The sequence below is a fragment of the Pelodiscus sinensis genome, chromosome 32 (assembly GCF_052426305.1).
Source record: "Pelodiscus sinensis isolate ZL-2025 chromosome 32, ASM5242630v1, whole genome shotgun sequence".
Lineage (NCBI taxonomy): Eukaryota > Metazoa > Chordata > Testudines > Trionychidae > Pelodiscus > Pelodiscus sinensis.
The window spans coordinates 13,880,864-13,900,742 of record NC_143083.1 but is presented as its reverse complement, the minus strand read 5'-3'; the positions used below and the strand labels follow the sequence as shown (position 1 = coordinate 13,900,742).

Sequence of the window (19,879 nt, the reverse complement as noted above, 5' to 3'; positions counted from 1 at the left end):
AGGGGTCTGTTTTGGGACTGGTTCTGTTCAATATCTTCACCAGGGATTTAGATATTGGCATTGAGAGGGTGTTTATGAAGTTTGCAGACAATGCCACGCTGGGAGGGCTTGCGGCTGCTTTGGAGGACAGGGTCATAATTCAAAATGATCTGGACAAACTGGAGAAACGGGCTGAGGTCAAGAGGATGAAGTTCAATAAGGACAAATGCAAAGGACTCCACTTAGGAAGGAACAAGCCGTGTCTCACATACAGAACAGGAAGTGACTGTCGAGGAAGGAGTCCTGCAGAAAGGGATCTAGGGGTCAGAGTGGACCAGAAGCTAAATATGAGTCAACAGTGGGACACGGTTGCAAAAAAAAGCCAACGTGATTCTGGGCTGCATGGACAGGAGTGTTGTGAGCAAGACACAAGAAGTGATTCTTCCGCTCTGCTCCGCGCTGATTAGGCCCCAAATGGAGGAAGAACTGGGACTCCGAGGTTTGCAGATGCCGAGGAGCGAGCCAGACCAGGTTAGGTGTGTAGGCTGGCGGGGGCTGGGCTCCGAGGTTGGGTTTCTCACCCGGTGGGGCGCAGAACCAAACTGGGTTGCTCCGATGGGTCACAGGGCCACGTGGGGGACTTTGTAGGGGATGCTGCGAAGTGGGGTGGCCACCCGGTGGGCCTGGTGCTCGCCATGAGCAGAGGCACGGCTGCCCGACCGGAGAAGCCCCCGTCTGCGGCAGGCCCAGCTTGGTCCGGCATGCTGCAGTCACGGGTGCTCCAGCCCAGCTGGAACAGGCCCCGTGTGTGGCACACATGGGCTTCCATGGGGAGGGGGGCGCACTCCACCCTGCCATCCCGGGCGGGGGGGCACTCCAATCCAGCCCCTGTTTAATCAGTTACCCGGTTAAACATAATGTTGAACCAGTTAACTAATTCAACAGGATTCTCCATCCCTAGCTGTGATCTCATGCGCCAGGTTGAAACGCCGCTCACACAAACTGGGCCTGCCCCCCAGCGGTGCTGGGACCCCCAACAGACACTGCACTGCCCAAAGGAGGGAGCTGGGCCAAGCCAGCCCCCCCAGCCTCCCCGAGCAAGAGCAGCAGCCAGGGTAGCCACGGTGTACTTTTTCCACACCTCCTATGTTCATGTGTCTGTTGTGCTTCATGACCTGGACGTGTTTTGTTCTCCAGCTGTTCACAGGGTCACGGCAGGCTTACGAATCCGTCCTGTGTCCGAAAGGATGGAGAGCGACTGCGCTCCTGGAGCAGCTTTCGACCTGTGGTAGCATCGCAAGGCCTGGGCTGGGCTGTGTGGTTAACTCACCCAGCCGGGCAGAAGCAGCGGCCGGCTTTGTGCTGCAAGGTCAGGGAATTCTCTCCGGCACCGCAGCGCTTGCTGCACGTCCCTCAGGATCTGGCTGGCTCGGGGCGCGACAGCCACCAGCTGCCGCTTTGCTTTACGTGCGAGAGGGACGCTCCACGGCAAACGGCGAATGGAGGTTTTCCTCGGGGCGGACGGCTCCTTATAAAGGCCAGACGGAGCGTAGCACTGCCTTCTCCTGCAGCACGCCCCACTTCCCGCCCCACAGGAGAAGTCGGTGATCACTGAACATTCCGGGGGGGCTTTGCGACCAGCTGTCCCCAGAGAGAGGCTGCCACACAGGCGGTCTCCTGAATCTGCGCGTGCTCCCAACAAGGACGTGGCGTAGGGAGGGCGTGCGGCCGCCGGGTCAGCCCCGGGGGCGCGTTCAGAGCCGTCGAACCCAACTGCGAACATTGCGTAGGACAGGAAGCGCTTCCGCGGGACTGCGGCGTGTCACGGCCCCCTCCCCCGCACGCGCACCCCAGCTGGGGTTGGAATAGGGAGCATGTTTGTGCCAAGGGAGGGCCACTTTCCCTGCATGGTGGCGAATTCAGTTTCTCACTGGAGAGTGTCTATGAAGAGTAGAAAGCACCAGGTCTGGGATGGGGGGGCTGCCCCTCCCGCCAAGCAAAGCTGATTGGCAGATGGCAGTGCCACACTTGACCAAGCAGGCAGGTGGGAGATGCCAGAGACCAGAATCAACAAGCCAGGAGTCAAATCCCTAAGCTTATTTATCTTCCTTTTTCTACACAGAATGATAGCTGGGATTTACTGATAGGCCTGGTTCCTAAATCACTTGGTGTGACGGCGCGTTGGGGGTCCCCCGTCTCCTGCACCCCGAAATGGCACAAACAGACTGCACCAGCCGGTGGAATAGAGGAAGTTTATTGCCTCTCCAGGATACAGCACAGCACAGATGGAATCTGGTCACAGAGCTGGGCTGGGATGCCTCAGGCCCCCTTGAGATGGGGGAGACTGGGCCCCTAAACTCCAGCCTCTTTCCCTAGGCTGTCTCCTCCATGCTCCCAGACAGCAACTAACCAACACTCTTCCAGCCCTGCCCCCCAGCCAGGGCAGCATCCACCTTCCTTTGTTCCTCTCCATGGGGGGTGTCTGGCCATACTGGTTGAGAGATCCCTTTGCATAGTGAGTGACTCATCCTGTTTTGCTGGGTCGTGGTACCCACGGCAGCCAGTGGGGGTTCCCCCAGAGCCAGCAGCATAGAAACCAGCCAGGTACCCCCACTACGTCACACTTGGGCACTTTGGAAACTACCAACTGGCAAGGAGTAACATGTGAGCTGTCCTAAAGAGTTTAGCTGGGAACCCCCTAAGGATGCTAGGAGTTAAGAGTCGGAAATCCAGCCCTTAAGCCCTGTTCCAGCTCCGCACGTAAGCAACTGCTTAACTTTAAGCGCATAGCTCATCCCAGGGATATGGAAGCAAATATTTAAGTGCTTTGCTGGATCTAGGTCTTGAATTATTTTAATTTTAACAGGCTGGGGGGCTGGGGGGGGTTGTAAATCTATTGACTCATCGTTTGCTACACTGAAATAATATTAAATTACAGTCGGGGAACGAGGCAGCGAAAGGGCTCTCGTTACAAATCTAATTGACTTTTCTGTTGATTAGGCTCCAGTGCGCTCGGGTTGGAAGAGGAGAATTGGCCTGGTCATTTCACATACGGTTTCTCGTTCATTTCCCCCGTGCCCTAGCGAGACAACGCCACATCTGTTCTCCCTTCTCAGTCCCATCTAACATCCTGCAAATCCGGGGGTGGCATCTGGCCCTGGATTTAGCAGCGGCTGCGAAGGACGAATTAAACTCATTTGTGGCCGAAAAAGCTTATAACACCCGTGCAGATGGGGCCAAACTGGATTACAGCTGGGTTAAGCCAGAAAAATAAATCTGTCTCCAAGCCTAATTCTCTACCTGGACACGATGTAGATCAGCTACTAGAAGACTGACCCAGCCTTGCTCAGGTTCTTAACTTAATTCATGTTTATTTTTTGGAAAATAAAGTGAAAATGTCCAGGCTTCATTTAAATCCTAGCTCTGGGGCGAGGCTGAGGAGGAGGGGTACAGGATGCAGGCTGCCCCGGGGAGAGACGACACTCCTGGGTCTCTCTCACCACGGTAGCTTGGGGCCAGGTAGGAAGCCACAGCTCCAGTGGGCACAGCTGGGGGGGGGGAGGCGGGCATGTCCCCCAGCTGGGGCAGGTCCAGGTTCGTCTGGCCCCAGAGCGAGGGATGCAGAAAACTGTGCACTTCCCCCTCACTCCCTGATGAAGGGAACGGCCAGCAAAGTTCCTGTACGAATGGGGTGCGGGGGAATTGGGGAGAGGGGATGCTCAGGACTGGGGCAGTTCTGGACAGTGGGGTGTGCCTCCCCCCAGCCCCTTTCATCCGCCTGGTGATTCTGTCTGGTTGTATAGGAAACAATCCCATTCCAGACCCCGTCCATTGTCCTGGTACAACCAAACCCTGCCCTGGCTTTAAGTTCGGAGAAGAGGAAGCTGCCTTCTGAATTGGGTGATCCGAACTCTTCCTGCTTAGGAGTCCTTGAACAGGCCGACAGACAGACTCGCAGACAGACAGACGCCCTGAAATATATAGTAGCTAAGATGGGAGTCAGTGCTGCAAACACAGAGGAGGGCTCTGGGAATTACTCCTGGCTAGAAGTGCTCCAGCGGGCCCCCGAGGTTTGTAGGATCAGGCCCTCAGTTTGGCTGGCTCTGTGCATGCTCAGGAGACGGGGGGAGGGCTCTGCGGATGGACGCCCGCTGGGGGGGCTGGCTCAGCCTCTGGCCCCATTTCGTTCTAAGCCACAGGCGCGGGGAAGTGCCTGCTTTGTGGCCCGTTCGCACCCACCTCGGTGCACGGAACAAAATGTATTCTGCACATGGATGGAAAAAATCCACACGCGGATGGAAAAGATTGGTGGGAACATTGCTCCTGCCCCCGACTGTGGTTATTTCCCTCGGCTGCCTGCCTGCTTCTCACCGTTCCTTTGAGCTTGGATTCCCCCTTCCCGGCATCCTGGGTGAGGGCTTGGCTGTTGAACCTCCGCTGCCTATTGCTGTGCAGGGGAATCTCTCTGGCACAGCCCCAGATGTGGGGGACTTGTAAACCACTGGGTAGGCTCTTTTATTTCCTGGGGACATTCCCTACAGGGTCTGGCAGGTGACGTCTTTGTGGTTCTTATTGATGTGCATTACGGCAGCCCCCCGGAGCTTTGCGCTAGGCGCTGCACGTCATCATTGCTATCGATGAGTTACTCAGGGAGTCCACCGCAGGTGGAATTTGGCTCTCGGCCATCGATAGACCGCCCCCGTCTTTCCAGAGGCCCTGGGGCAGGGAGGTAGTAACGCCTGGTGCAGGCACAGGTATGGGATTGTCTTGGCTGCATCCTCCCCTGCACTGTGATGTCACTTTGGAGCCTGGTGGCTGTTGCCATCAGGGAGCCGGGGCCGTGCCAGCTGCAATTAAAGACTCGATTTTCCAGTCGGTTTCCCAGAGCCTGCACGCGAGGAGCGCTCCCCCCCGGGGGGACGGTGCAGATGGCTGAGCCGAGCTCGGCGGGCGCCGTCCCCTGCGAGCTGGGAATAAAAGCACCGTTGTGGCAGGGAGGGGGAGACGCTTCCCCCCCTTGGCTCTGAGCAGCCTGGGGACGTGGCCGGGAGGCCAGATCCAGGACGGGGCAGATTTCTGGGCAGCTGGGGCCTGACTCTTGGGGACTCCCGTTGTGCCTGCCTGCCAGCTGGTGGCCAGATGCTAGATGGTCCTAGTCGAATAGACAAGTCCTGCGTTGGGGGGAGCTCGCCCTGCCTGTGCTGAAGTCTCTGGGGGCTGTGGGTGGCAGCTCCCTTGTACTGAGCACACACTCCTGGCAGCAGGGGCTGGGCTGGCCGGTGGCAAGCCCCCAGCCCTGCCCCCCAGTCCTGCCCCTTCTGCCCAGGCCCCACCCCCCACAGAAGCCAAGCCAAGCCCCTCCATAGCACCATGGGGAGGGTGAGCGGCTCACGGCCCCAGCTCCCTGGCCCCAGAGCACAAAGAGGGCAGGAGCTAGGGGGCAGCCATGCTCTGCCCCCAGTAGCCTACAGCAGGCGTTCTGGGGGCAGAGCATGGGCGGGACCAGGCTGGTAGTTTGAGAAGGCAAGGCCAGAATCGGGCTGGGGACCTTGCTCAGGCCGGCACAGCTGGCCAGTCCCCCAGCCAGCACCACAGGGAGACTGTCTCCTCCTCTGCAATAATCTGCTGCTTTCTCGATCCGCCCCAGGGCTGGAGTCCTCGCCCGTCGGCTGATTAACGGCCCCTGTCTGGGATTCGCAGCTCAGCGAGCGCCAGAGTCCCCGGCGACCGCCTGACGGGTGGATGGGCAGCCTGTCGCTGCATCCCGCCTGATGCCGTCTGCAGGGAGCTCAGAGGGTGGCACGGGGGTTGGCTCCACGTCTCGCCGTTCCCTGCGAGCGAGCCACGCCGCTCGCTGTCGCAGGTCTGCTTCTCCGCAGGGGAAACTGAGTCAGGGGGCAGTTGAGTGCGTGGCTCTACATCACCCAGCAAGACAGGGATGGAGTTGGGACGGGACCCCAGCAGGCCGACGCCCCAGCTGCCTGCGGTAACCATGAGGCCGGGGTGAAAGTAACGTGACATTTCCTATGGGTGCAGTCCTATTGCAACCCGCGTCCCTGCCCGATACCTGCTGGCTTTGGCCGCAACTCAGCCAGCTCTTGCTGTGGCCCCCGCATCCTTTCACCTCTGCATGAGACCAGCCTCCCGTTCCAGAGCTGGGCACAGAAACCAAGACTCCTACTTCCCGGTGCCTCCTGCTCCATCCACCGGACTGCTGTGGGCTGGGGATGGGTGCTTATGTGACTGCTTCCCACCTCCCGGGACAGACCGTTGCTCGAGCTCCCTCTCTCCGGGTAGGGATTGTGGGGCATGGCCTGCGTGCTCCCCTGCACTCAGCTCTCCAAATGGGACCTGTGAGACGGGAAAGGCACCACCCACCTCGGATCGGCAGTGCCTCAGTCGTCCTCCTCACCCAGTCATGAGGCTGGCAGCTGGCCGGGGGGATGGGGGAATGGTATACAAAGCCTTGATTCATACGCCAGCCCGGGAGCCCCAGGGAGCATGACTTCCTGCTCCTGAGCAGGGAGAGGGGGAGGCAGCTGAGAGCCTCCCAGCCAGATCTCACCCTTGCTCTGCCTCACTGACACCCATGTGCCTGACCAAAGGGTCTGGCCCGGAGGGGAAAGCCAGGGCCTGATTCTCAGTTCCTGGGGAGGCGTTCCTTGCATTGTGGGGCTGTGCAGGAGCTAACCTGACCCTGGGTGTATGTTGGAGCAGTCACAGAGACTGGGCTGAAGTGATCTTCTCTTTCCCCTGGCCCTCGAAAGGCGTGTCCTGCCTGAGGGTACGTCTACGCTGCAACACTCTTCCGAAATAATGAGCGCTGCTCCGAAATCACTTCGTCCGCGTCTGCCCAGCCGGCCGTTATTTCGAAATGGTGTCAAATTACTGTCAAGCTGGAGGACGTCTTACTCCGACTCCTGTACCTCTCGCTGTACGGGGAGTAAGGGAAGTGGGAGGAAGAGGGCTCTGCTTCGAAAGAAGCGCTGTGTAGACGCGCCCAATTTCGAAATAAGATCCGCAATTGATGTCGCTCCATTTGCATAGCGTATTTCGAGGGAAGCCCTGCTGTGTAGACGCACCCTGAGTCAGGGCCATAGAACCAGGGGCTCACAGAACACTAGAGCTGGAAGGGACCTCGAGAGTCATCGAGTCCAGTCCCCTGCCCTCCGGCAGGACAAACCCCACCTAGATCATCCCTGATGGATGTCTGTCCAACCTGCTCTTCAATCTCTCCAGTGATGGAGATTCCACAAGCCCCCTAGGCAATTTATTCCAGTGCTTCACCACCCTGATAAGGCACCTTGGTGGAGTGGCTGGGTGTGTGGGGCTGGGTGTGTGGGGATGCTTAGCCCTGCTGTGCTTGTTCAGTCAATAATCAGAGGGCTTCAGCCTCCGCAGGGCTGCAAACTGGGCATCTTCCAGCAGTATACTGGCAGCTGTCGATAACACACACCTCCCCCCCCGCCCGCCTAGCTTGAGAGCGAGACTAAGGGAAAGGTGGAGGAGGAATAAAGGTTTTATTGGCACATGTGTGGGACGGTCCCTTTCCTCACCAAGCACGACGGGGCTACGTGTGGGTGAAATGCTGGTAAATTTCACACCAGACAGCACTGGTAGTTAAAAGCACAAAGAAGTGAAATATCAAAAATCCTCCACCGACCCCCCAGCTCTTGCTCTCTCTCACTGTCTGTCTCCAAGAGGGCCCCTCTGACATCGGATGAGTGGAGTGGCAGAGAAGTGCAGAAGCTGCAAGACCGAGCTGTATAGTAAGAGGGTTAAAGTTGCAGCCAGAAGGACAGGATGCGAAAGGGGTTGGCTTTCTGGTTTCCGAGATGCTTTGTAGCAGCATGAATGTCTTTCGTCTAGTTGCATGGAGCCAGGTGGCTTTGAAATGCCTCCTTCCGGACCCCTCCTTGTGCACAGCTGGCTCTAGTGGTTACAGCAGGGTGTAAGTGGTTTAAGCACCACTTACACCACTTACACAGGGGACTGGTAGTTAGAAAAGTCATTGTTTGTGCCCTGCTCTGTGGCTGACTTTGGGTGTGAGGTTGGTGGTGTCATCTCAGTTCTCGATCTTGGTTTCCCCCATCTGTGGAGGGGGGTTATATGTATCGACCTTCATGGAGCACTTGGAGAACCTCAAAGGAAAAGCCCAGCAATGGATTTTACTTCTGGCTCCAAGAACCTGTTGGGGAGGAGGTGCAGAGGGTTCTATGGGTGTTTGCTTGTCATGGGGCAGCAGTCTGCCAGCCGCAGCATTAACTTGGGACCAAAACATTAATAAACGTCAGCTATTCAGCAAGGAGGGAATGCATCCCCAAGCATGGGCCAACATCACAGACTACAAACCCTTGGTGCCCAGGTGGGACACAGTCAAACGTTTATCAGAGACTTCCTCAATCGGCTCTGTCTTCAGCCAAGAGACCACTAGAGGGAATAATGATCTAACCAAGTTGGAGTCTCTTGCCATCTGTGCACTCAGGAGTGGGATCTTCACTGCCCTGCCCTACGCTTCCTCCTCTGTACTTTGGTCAAGTGCTAGTTGGGTTTCTCCTGAACAGGGCACCACTAAACGAAGACTGATTCTTGGACCAACACACTTGCATCTTTTGGCACAATCTTGTCACTACTGGTGCACGGGCCTCCTCCCGACAGCTGGGCTAGATTTTTGGGTCTCTCCCCCTCTTTTACTCTGACTCCAAATCCCTACCTGGTGTGTTTTGGGCCCGCATCTGTTCCGTCTCTTGCTCAGCTCCTCTTTCCCCTCTGCTGTCACCCAATAGCTCCCTACCCGTGTCACTTCCCGCCGGGAAGGATTTGGGGGAACGCAGGGTGAGAGGTGGAAAATAAAATAACGATGAAATGGGGATTTCCTTTTGCATGTCTGGATAGAATTTAACGGCCGGATGGGTTTATTGCTAGATCCTGGCGTGTTTCGGGCCCGCATGTGGCGTCATGAGGTCAGTCTGGGGCAGGGGGGAGAGGGATGGTTTTAGACAGGCAAAAGCCCCAGTGTAGATGCAGGTCTGTGGACTTTTGCGGTTCTGGGGTGCCCCCTGTAGAGGCCTTGGCCCTGCCTGGCAGGGGGGCTGAGCCCCCGGGGGGGGGGCTGGCCGTGACCCCTAGCACAGGCGGAGAGCTAGGCCAGGCTCACAGCAGGTGTGAATGACCATGCACGAGGGGGCCATGCCCCCTCTCTGACATAGTGGCTCATTTAAATACATTTACATAAAACACCCCAGCCAAGACAACCCCACCCCCAGGACCACATTGCTCATCCATAGGAAGAACCCTTCATTTGAATGGCCCCGCCTCCCTCGTGCCCTGATTGGCCGCTTGCCTCGTCACTCCTTGGCCTGCCTCCCGGCCCCGCCCCGCTTGCTCCCCGTTACTTGGAGGCCCCGCTAAGCAGCGCGCAGCCTAACTCGCCGGCGGCGCTGGGCCCCGCCTTCGCGGGTGGGGTGCTGGGCGCTGATTGGCCGAGCCGGGGTGTCGCTCACGCCGCGGGGGCTCCCCCTGTCCCCGGCTGGGGCTCGGCAGCAGGTTGCGTTGCGCGGCGGAGGTTGGTGTCTGAGGCGGCCGCGGCGGCGGGATCCCTCCTCCGCCCCCTCGCTGCCCGGCCCCGCGCAGGGTGAGCAGCGGCCGGGCCCGGGGCCTCGCCCCGCCCGGCAGGGAGCGAGGGGAAACCCCGGCGCAGGCCGCGGCCTGGCGGAGCCCCCCCCCAGGAACCCCCCCCGCTGGGGGAGGGGCGGGAGGGTGGGGGAGGGGCAGGTACTGGGGCGTGGAGTAGGGGGGTGGGTGAGGACTGGGGGGTGGGGTGGGGGGAGGAGTGGGGGGAGGGGCGAGGAGGGAGGGGAAGGGGGGGGGTGGGCTGGGGGAGGGGCGAGGGGAGGGGTGAGGGAGGAGTGGGAAGGTGGGGTGGGATGGATGGATGAGGAGTGGGGGAGGGGCGTGGAGTGGGAAGTGGGGGGATGGGCTGGGGGAGGGGCGAGGAGTGAGGGGTGAGGGAGGAGTGGGAAGGTGGGGGGAGAGGTGTGGGGTGGGGGATGAGAGGTTTTGAGGGTGGGGGCTGGTGGTGGGAGTGGGGGGATGGATGGGTGGGGGGGGATAAAGGGTATGAGGTGTGGGCAGATGGGGGTGTGAAGGGAGAACTATGGTGTGGGCGTATGGTTGGGAGAGGCACATGAGGGAAAAGGCGGGTAACAAGGGGTACTGGGGTGATAAAGGGAGATGTGGAAGTACGGAGAGGGGGATAAGGGCGTATTGGGGGATAAGGGGATTTGCATGGGGGAGAATGGAGGAGTGGGGGCGTGCCAGGGTACTGGTTGGATAACAGAGTAACAAGGGGTACTGTGGAACAAGGGAGGTGGGGGTCTGGGGAAGGGGATGTCTTGGGAGAACTGAGGCAAGAAGAGTGTGCATGTGGAGTTGAATGATAAGGGGAAGGGCATGTGGATGGGAGCGTAGCTAGTAGGAGGCATGTGGGGCTACTGGTGGGAATAAGTGGTTGGGGAGTGTAGGATAATAAGGGGGCATGTTGTAGTCCTGGGTGGAATAAGGAGGTATTGGCATGTGGATAGTTGAGTTGGGGATAATAAAGGGGTATATGGGGTACTGGGGTAATAAGGCAGTAGGTATGTGGAGTGGGAAAATAAAGGAGCATATCAGGGTAATTAATGCAGGAGACGTGAGGAGTTAGATAAGACCGTTTTTAGGTAACTGAGGAGCGGGCACTTTACGATATAACATGGCTATTGGGGACAGCTATAGTGGGGTAACTGGAGAGCATGGGAGTAATATTGGTTGTATGTGGGACTGGTAACATGCATGCATATAAGATATAAATACACTATCGATATATGCCATGTATATGTGACATTGTGAGGGTATTCTAAGGGTAATATGAGGGTTGGAAGGTAGCAAGTATGGAGCATTATTAAATGTGTGGGTGGCGTACACCGCTGGCAAGGAGTTGATGACTGGTTGAAGGTAGTAGTTTTCCTGTTCTTTTGGGGAATCTTTGGAAGGGGTGTATGATGGATTGTAGGTCACTGGCTAGCTTAGGGAGGAGAAGTTCTGATAAATCAAGGTTTTTCACTTTTGGAGGTGAGGGGAAACCAGATACTGGCATGCGTTCTGGGACTGTAGGAGGGTATAGGGAGGGAAGGGTTTTTGTATGAGGGGGTGCTATGGCTCATTATGGAGGCAGTGGATTTCCTCTCAAAGTTGTTTCATGAGGCTGTGTTGGAGAATCTAAAACACTAGTGTTTTCCTTTGTACCAGGCCATTACTAACAGATGTGATCTTAAAATAGAAAGAAAAGGGAAAATAACTAATTAGGTTATATTCTAGTGTTAGATTTATTTTGTTCTTTGTATCTTTTTATATTAGTGATTGTTTTGGATTATTCAAATTCCCTGTTAGTATAGCGTTTGGGTGGAATTGCACTGGATGGATGGTTCTTGGTGAAATTGACTACCTAGGACTATCTGTTTTTTGTGTAGGTGTTTAAAAACATTCTGACAAATACAACTCTAGTGACTTTACCAGTAGAGGAGCTGACTTCCTGACAAGCCATAGGAGTCAGTAACTTAATATTTAAGAAACTTAAAAAACAGCAAATAGTTCTGTAGCCCCTTAAAGACCTAACAAAAAAATGTAGATGGTGGTATGAGTTTTCGTGGGCACAGCCCACTTTTTCAGATGACTTGAGTTAAGGGGTCCAGAGTACAAGTAAATAGCAGAGAAAGAAAGACATTTGATATTTAATTTTAAACTTTTGATGTTGAGTCTAACTCTATAAGAGAACTTGAGGTCCTTCATGGTAACTGTTCTTGTGTTGGTTATGTTTTGGAGCACAGTAGCCTGCAAAACATCCTTAATGAACTAAGTGCTACATAGTCCTGTATTTTGTTTAATGAAGTAAGACCGATTCTGCAAATTTAAAGCATATTGTTAACTTTATGCACTGTTGGCTTCACATGTGGGTAACATTTTGTAGGACTGGAGCTAAAGTCACCATCAGCTTCATAAACAATCTACTGCCATTTAACTCTTGTGTTAAATACAGTTGAAATAATCTAGGTTATGGCCAGTATCAAATATATTCTACAAATAACTCTGGTTTAATATCTAAATACAGTTTTTGTGCACGTTTCTCTCATGCCTTTTGGAAAACAAACAGGAATATCACTTTTTGTTTGTGGTGATCCAAGTGTTGTAACGTTACACATTCCAAGGGAAGCAGTTTTCAAATGTAATGAATGTGTTCCACTTGTAACACTTATTTCCCTCTTATAGTATTTATTCGTATCATTTTGTCAAATATTTTAAAAGCATTAACTAAATACTCACAACATAGAGGGAATCTTGCTGCTGGGGAAACTGAGGCACAGAATGTCTTCTTCTAGTCTGGGATAAGCAGAAAGGATGATGTAGTGGTTAGGGTACTAACTTTGAACTTGGGAGATCATGGGTCAGTTCCAAACCCTATGCCGACTTCCCCCGTAAGCTGAGTGCTTGGGCTGCCAACCAGGAGTGATTCAGGTGCTGCCAGCATGTGTTTCTGTTGGTGGTGCACATATGCACTTGTCTTGGTGCACATAACAAAATGTATTGGTCACATGGATGGAAAAATTAGATGGAACGTTGCCTGTGACTGTGGACAAATTGTTTTAATCTTTCTGGGTCATAGTTGCTTCTCTAGGGCTAAGGGCAGTATTTCAGAGGTAACAAGGATAAATACAGTAAATATTATGAGGTATTTAGATATTGCAGTAATGAGGGGCTGGATATGTTCTTAAGATATGGGAAACTCAGGACTGATGAGTATTTGGGGAGTTCTAGCCCCTGGCTCCCAGATTCATAACTACTAGACGCTGTTCTCCTCATACTTGAGCAGACTCAGGCTTTCAGAAAATATTAAATCCTATTTTGCCCTGACCTCCGCTGCTAGTGAAAGTAGCTTGCTATTTTGTAAAATGACAACCATGTAACTGAATTTGCCACTTTTGGTAATCATGGTTCCTTATCTGGAAAGACAACCCATTAGCACACTGACATTAAACACACTGGGGTGCTGGCAAAATGCCGCAGCTTAACTAGTTATCATTAGAATAGTTTATGATTTGTGCAAGGCTGGAAATAGTCACTTGTCCTCTCACCAGTAACTAGTGGGAAGTTTCCCCTGACATGTTTGAAGGGGGTGGAGAGAAGCAGAATTTAAGCTGCCATTAAAAAAACCTTCTTGCCCTTTCAGTTGTGAAGAAATGTGGGCCTGTGTAGTACTGTCTTACTGCATTTGCAGACCCTGGTGCAGTGTAGAATTGACAGGAGATCAGTTTCACGGCTGCTGTTCAGAACCCTCGGGGTAGAAGTAAAGCTGAAAAATAAGTAATAGGGTGAAACTGTCATGCTACTTGGAAAAGGCAGGCTCTGGGGGAGGATGGTCCAAACATGGTGGCTTCAAGAAGAGCGGAGAAACTGTCTACAACAGGTGAGGGGTTCTGTGGTAGGGCAGCGGAGAGGTAGCAAGAGAGTTCTCTGTAACAGCCATGGGGGACTTAATTTTATCAGAGCCCTGCTATGAGAATAGTGATATATGAAAAGTGAACCCCTTGTTGAGTTTTGAGCAGGGTGCTAAGATCACTAGGATTAGAGGCTATAAAGTGCAGCTTGCTCCAGTCATCCATATTTTTCCTGTAAATGCTAGAGGTTTGCACAGTTAACTACAGTGGTGGCTAGCGATGAATGCTTGAAAACTGACAAGGTGTCAGTTTCCCCATCTCTAAAAATGGATGCTAGGGCTGAAGCATTGAGGCTTGACTTGCTACTGTTTGAACAAGTGCTTTGAAATGTAAAGTGTTAAATGATCATTTGCCTTGTCTGACGTGTTGTAACCCTTCTGATAGTGTTTACCACCTGTTAGTTCTCTTAACCTGTGTTGCCAAGGTGATGTGTCATGCTCTCCTCCTCCTTTATGGATCTCTTAACTTGATGTGCAAAATGTCAGAAGAAATTAAAGAGGGAAGGGAATGATGTTAAGAAAAATGTAAGTAATGTTCCTTCCCAGAATGCTCTGTGGTCTCACCTGATTAAAAATTGTTAGAGGACTGCCAGCAAAGCTGAAGAGGGCATCAATTTTACCCACAGGTTTTCACGCTAGCATCCTCAGCTTGTTAGAAAAACATTGATCACGAAAACTTTTGCAGCATAGATAAAATTCAAAGGGGCAAATTTTGCCCTTGGATTTATACATGACATTTCTTTGACTTCAGTGGGAGTTGTGCATTGCGTATGCATATCTGATGGTAGAACTTGTCCATAATTTCTCTGGGCTAGCCTACAATATTAAGCCCAGCATTTAGTTTTATTGCGATAATCTGAACACGTCACTTTCTCGTTTGTTCTGGTTCAGCTACATAGGTAGTTGTGTGGTGGTGGTGGTGGCCCTGAAGCAGCTCTTGCTCTCTTTACCAAGTAGAATTTTCAGCACGCTTTGGTTTGAATGTGGCTTAGCCTTCTTGGGGGAAGGGGTACTGACGTCCCTATGTTTCAGAAGGGTAGCAGTGTCAGTCTGTATCTGCAAAAATAACGAGCATCTGCAAAAATAACCTTGTAGACTAACAGACTTATTTGTGCATAAATTCTTATGGGTAAAGTCTTTGCCCACAAAAGCTTATGTCCAAATAACTCTGTTGGCTTTTAAGTTGCCGCAGGACTCGTAAGAACGGCCAGACTGGATCGGACCAAAGGTCCATCCAGCCCAGTGTCCTGTCTGCCCACAGTGGCCAATGCCAGGAGCCCCAGAGGGCGTGAACAGAACAGGGAATCATAAAGTGATCCTTCCCTTGTCACCCGTTCTCAGTCTCTGACACACAGAGCCTAGGGACACCATTCCTACCCCATCCTCATGATTGATGACCCAACCTCCATGAATTTATCTAGCTCTTTCTTGAACCCTGTTAAAATCTTGGACTCCTTGTTTTTGAAGTTCCTATGTCAAAGACCAACAAACAAAAAGAGAATCTTTGGGTGTGCTGGCTTTAACTTTTAGCCTCCTTCCTCTCCGGGAGTCCTCAGCAGCAGTGACTTTGCTTACCACCTACCAACCACTTCCTGGTAACAAATCAAACGAATAGTCTGCCTGACCTGTCTTCCAGTAGGAAGGCCCTGGCAGTACCTAGCTTTCCCCAGGCCGCCACCTCAACGTGGTGACTGCCAGTCTGCTCTCCTTCACAGTAAGGGTCCAGCTGAGCGGTCCTCTCCCTACTTTGAACTCCTTCTTCCATGTCTGATGCTCAACACAGTTATTATGGAGCTGGTGTGCAGCCACATGAAGCTCTTTAGCCTGTTCCTGATCAGTGTGGGGTTCATATACCGTGTCAGGGTAGCTTAACAAAATAAATGTGACTGAAACATGGATGCATATGTTTAATTTTCTTTAAAAACAACAGTTACACAATTTTATTTCATGCATGAGTTTACCAGCATTCTAGACTGTAAACTTCATATTTGATGGGATAAATTTTTACGGCAAATGGGTGGTGTTTAGACTCATTTTAAATATTGTATTTTGTCTCTTCCCCCCCTTCCCCTCCCCTCAAAGAGATTAGAATCAAAATTATTTTAAGTCATGAGAAGAGATTACAGATGGTCTGGCAAGTCAAGAGAAAATCTGCTTAGTTTTGAAAAAGCTGAATATTCATTATATGGGCATTTTATTTTAATAAATAGAAATCTTAGACATACGTCTTGTCCTTCTTCAATACCAATGTCTGCCTTTGCAAAGTGGAAATATTTGTGTGTGTGTGTGTGTGTGTGTGTGTGTGTGTGTGTGTGTGTGCTTTTGTTTAATATGGAAACCAGATTTTTTCTTCTGAATTGGGCTTCATGTATCCAGCTGATCTTAAATATGTGTTTGTGACTGAAATAGTGCCAATAACTCATTATTATCTTTGATCTAAACTTGTTCTAAATACTTTCTATGAACAGCCTTTTAAAACTACTGTTTACAAAAAAAAGAGGAAATTCAGGCAAACTGTTAGTGTTGAGACACAAGGCAGGAAACTTAGTTAAGGCAGATGCTGTCTCATTATGTGCCCTCTCCTCCCCCCCCCACCTACTCCGACAGACCTAAGTGCCTCAGTCTTATCCTGACATTTCCTTAAGATTTTCAGGCCTGTATTTGAAAATAATTACTTTTGTTTAAAATTATTTTAAAATGTAAAATCTGAGAATTCTTGGGTCATCCATATGCTGTTCCATTTGCTCATTCCTATAGTAGGAGGAAAAAGCTAGAACACGGATTTGTGAGTGTGTGCTCTTAGAAAATAACCCATACTTTTGAGTGTGAATATGACAGTAACCGAACTGCAGGTCTCAGTGCAAAGAGGATTTCCTTTCCTTTCTGTCCCAAAGCTAGTGTTAGGAACACAGGGCCCTGTGCTGGTGGCAAGATATTATTTTTTATCAGACTCTGTACCTTACCCAGTTCTGCTGCTATCACTGTAGAGACATGACAGCCCTCTATTTTCCATTAGTCCTCATGGAACAATCAGTGTGTGAAATTGACATTCTATTAAAGTTCTTCAAAAGGCTTTTCAATTTATCCCATTCAGAGGGTTTAACATCTATTTTTAAACATATAGAAGAGATGAGGTTGGTGGTTTTTGTTTTTTCCCCCCCAAAGCCCTGCAGGATTTTTGTCCATTTCTGCTTGAGCGTTTAATCCTTGGGTGTGTTGTGATTTGTCCCTCCCCCTCCTGTTCTACATGTGTTTTAACCCTTTCCCAGCCACGTCCTTATTTTTGATACTGTTCCTTCAAAATCAGGCAAATGTTTCTCTGCAGATGTCATTCGGAAATTGCTTTTACAGAAAGTACAGGTCAGACCTGTCTAATTTGACACTCTGTGGTCTGGCATGATTTTAGTTAGCTAGACGTCCACTTATCATGGGTGTGACCAGGTTTCCCACGGTCCCATAAAGTTTGCTTACAGACACTAGTCCTAGCTCTCAGTGTTCTGTGCTGTTACTTGACTCTTATTTACCCCTAAATGTCTTCTAACATCCCATTAAGCAGTGGAAGTGTTGGTAATGCTGCTAGACAATATTGACCTTTCATGGTCCAGCAAATTATCTGGTTTGGCACCAGTCTGTTCCCGAGGGTGCTGGACTAGAGAGATTCAACCTGTAGTTTTTTTTTTTTTCTTCCTAGCTTGGTGTCTGATACTATGATCTCTGCTATATGCTGGTGGTGAAGTTTCTGTTTTGACTGGCAATAGAGTGGTGCTTTTGCTCAGTTAGGTCATGACTGTTAGTGGATTACTGAAAAGGAGAGTTGTGGTACACCACCTGGCTATTCCAGAACACAAAATCTAATAATTTTAAGGTTATAGCTCCCCTTGCTGCATCAGAAGTCAATCTTCTGGCATTTGTTTTAGTGGGTCTAGTAAAGACCTTCTAAATCGAATGCTGAGTGGGCCTCAGTTGGTGCTGGTACTCCTAGCAGTCACAAAGAGTAAAGGAGCTGACCGGGAGCATTTGCTCCTGTTGACTTCCCACTGTGAAGACGGCGCTAAGTTCCGCTTAAGGTATGTCGACTCCAGCTACGTTATTTATGTTATTTACGTAGCTGGAGTTGCATCCTTTAAGCTGACCTTCCAAGTCTAGAATAGACCTGGCATAAAATGACTATGTAATTCTCTTCTTAAAAACAGTTTTCTGAGGGCAAATAGTTACTGAGTTTAAATGTAGAAATTTTGTTAAGGTTAATGATTACAATAATTTCTCTGATAGTATTGTCATTATTATACTTTATAAAATACGTTTTTACTTTTGTGATATCAACCACTCAGCCAGACAGCATTGCTTGGATGTGTAAGGGAAAATGTCTCCGCCGTTACAAGGAAAAGTTTATTTCATTGAAGAGGCTGACCAGTGGGACGGTAGGATCAAGCTTTCAAAATGATCACTGTTCCTTTCCTGCAGCCTCATCACAATAGGAAGTTCATAGGCTATCTAGAACAAAATGTTGGCAAATCATTTTTCCTGTGACACATGAGTGTACTGAGCCCCTGTGGTGACATTCTACAGAAAGCTTTGTGTTAGACTAATACAATCCGATTTAATTGCCAGATAATCCAGATTAAACATTGTCGTCATTCCAGTCATCAAGCCGTATGTGGAGTTATGCTGTTAATCCTGACCTATAGCTTCCTATTGTTATAAAATATTGATTTTTAAATCTGGAAACAAAAGACATTTTCAGTGGGTAATACATAAAGAATCATTGTATAATACTTGTTAAATATAGTAAATGAAAGGGGAACAAATCTTTTGGCACTAGGGATGTTTTCTGCTTGAGAAGTAAAACCATGTTGCTTGGAAATGGGGAAACAAGTGTTCTATAAATATATATTTTTCTTTTTTTTTCTTTTTCAATGAGGTGGTGGTGAAAAGTGAGTAGGGATCAGAAGAATGTGCTGAACCAAGGGAATAATATTTGAAATGTTTTGGAGAGGGCTGGCCAAACATGTGGGACGGTGTAGGCAAGTTTGGAAGGAAAGCTGTAGAAAATTGAGACCAAAGCTGAAAAAAGAGTCCAATAGTTGAGAATCCCATTTAATCTGCGTGAAATCTATTAATTTGGTTTTATTGATGTTTTGTAACTGACTTAAATTGTTGCTAACTGAGAAGGACAGGTGCAGCCCTGGAAATAGTGGTGAAATGAAACTGTGCAGACTGTACTGTAAACTGTGCAGACAGAAGCATCTTGTTTAAGGCCAGGCTTATGCTACAAAGATTTGTAGGTACGATATAGCCATTGGTTGGGGTGAGAAACCTGTCAGCTGTGCGTGTAGTTGTTTCTGTGAAACCCCTAGTTGTAGAAGTGGTTATGTTGACAGAGAGCTTCTCTTGGCATGACTAATGTATATGGGAAGGTGGGTGTTACTATAGTGGCAGAAACTCCTTGTATGAGCACATGCTGTGTCTACACTAGGGGCCTCTGCTGATAGCTATACGGATTAGCTATACTTACCTGCAAATCCTGTGTAATGTACAAGGCCCAAATCTGTCTTGGATAATGTAAAGGTTATTAGAGGTTGAGTGGGAAGAATGGATGTTGAACATTATGAGAATAAGGAAAAGTTCTGTCACTTTGCTGTGACCAGGGTATGAAAATTCAGTGTCTGAACTATCGAGCCTTAGTATCGAACCTTAAGTCTAAATGACTGGATTTCAAATAATTTTTTAATTGCAATAATATAACATGTTGGACTGATATGTTTAAATCTCGTAGTTATTTTTTGTCTAGCGAAAGGGTGTAGTACACCAAACTAAATTACTCCTTCAGAGGTTTTTTTTTTTTTTAAATCTTGATACTGTCTCTCTTATTGATAGTAAAGCCACTGACTTGAAAGTTTTTGTCAGACATTAAGTTGGAGCTGGGACAGACCTGGAACCAAGCAAACAAACCAAAATTTAAATAGGACAATTGATCCCTTCTTGCTTTTGCCACATTTTTCCAGTTTACAAATCTGTTACGCTGTTTTTAGCACTTTGCAAGTGGATTCTACAACTTGGTGTTTTGCAAAGACTGATGCCTCTTTCTAAAAGGTGTTGGTCTGGAGCAGTCACAATGCTCTCAGCAGAATGTTTGTATATAAAACACTGCTCTTTGCACTTCATGCCATTAGTTTGGAGGGTCTAGAATTTCTCATGGATTTAGAATATGCTTTGTTGCATTCTTTGTTAGATACAACCATTTAGTTTGGGAAGCCAGGCAGCTGACAATCTCCAAGAATGCACTTTACTGCACTAATTGTGTTGAAACCAGGGCCCTCCACTTAATCTCAATTTATCATAACCAAAATCCACCACACAACTTGATTTTTT

The 19,879-nt window shown here is 50.0% G+C and overlaps 1 protein-coding gene across 8 annotated transcripts in view; it reads left to right on the top strand.

The window, feature by feature from the left end:
- The first annotated feature begins 9,407 nt into the window (after positions 1 to 9,407).
- GNG7 (G protein subunit gamma 7) overlaps positions 9,408 to 19,879 on the top strand; it is a 141,899-nt gene continuing 131,427 nt past the window's right edge. For 4 of the 8 annotated variants that reach the window (XM_075902747.2, XM_075902742.2, XM_075902744.2 and 1 more), the window contains exon 1: positions 9,476 to 9,613. The gene's annotated coding sequence lies outside the window, so the exon portion shown is untranslated. Of the gene's footprint in view, positions 9,614 to 19,879 lie in introns of all 8 variants that reach the window. The other 4 variants (XM_089774919.1, XM_075902748.2, XM_075902746.2 and 1 more) reach the window with 4 other exon arrangements.